Consider the following 722-nt stretch of genomic DNA (forward strand, 5'->3'; position numbering starts at 1 on the left):
TATATATATATATATATATATATATATATATATATATACACACACATATATATATATATATATAGAGTTACCTTGAGGCTTATGTGTAGATTAGCAAACGTAGTTTAATAAGAAGAATTCTGAAGATGTCTTGCAAATTTCCATAATCACATTAATTCACACGATGACCGTTAATGCTTTTTAATGATTTCTCGGATTGCATAAAGCATTGTTTATGATAACGTATCATTTAGTTATGCAGAAAGCATTTCCGTGAGACATATATACACATGAGAATTAACTCCCTAATTGCATGTGTTTCATGTGGGATTAAACTTATTACGCGCGAGAAAGAGAAAATTTATATAAACAGATAGACATTTCTAATAAGGCTGTATCTTTTAGCTAAAGCTTTTAAAATACAATCAAATTTTGTAAAATATTTTTTGTAAAATAATTTGCTTTTTTAAAAAGTATAATTTTCCTATTTTAGACAAATATATATAAAAATATATAAAAGAAATAATAAGTGGTTAAGATAGAAAATTCGAGTAAATAAATAAAAAGAATCAAATACAATCATATTGTTAATCAAAGAGCGATATGAGCATCCGTGTTGTTATTATTACTTTTGAATTAAATAAATTGCTTATAACATTTATATATTAGGTGTGGGAAAAAGTTCGTGGCGTTTTTCCCGTTAAGTATGGCATTTAAAAAAAACGCACGAACTTTTTCCCGTA

Source organism: Atta cephalotes (genome assembly GCF_000143395.1).
Source record: "Atta cephalotes unplaced genomic scaffold scaffold00018, whole genome shotgun sequence".
Lineage (NCBI taxonomy): Eukaryota > Metazoa > Arthropoda > Insecta > Hymenoptera > Formicidae > Atta > Atta cephalotes.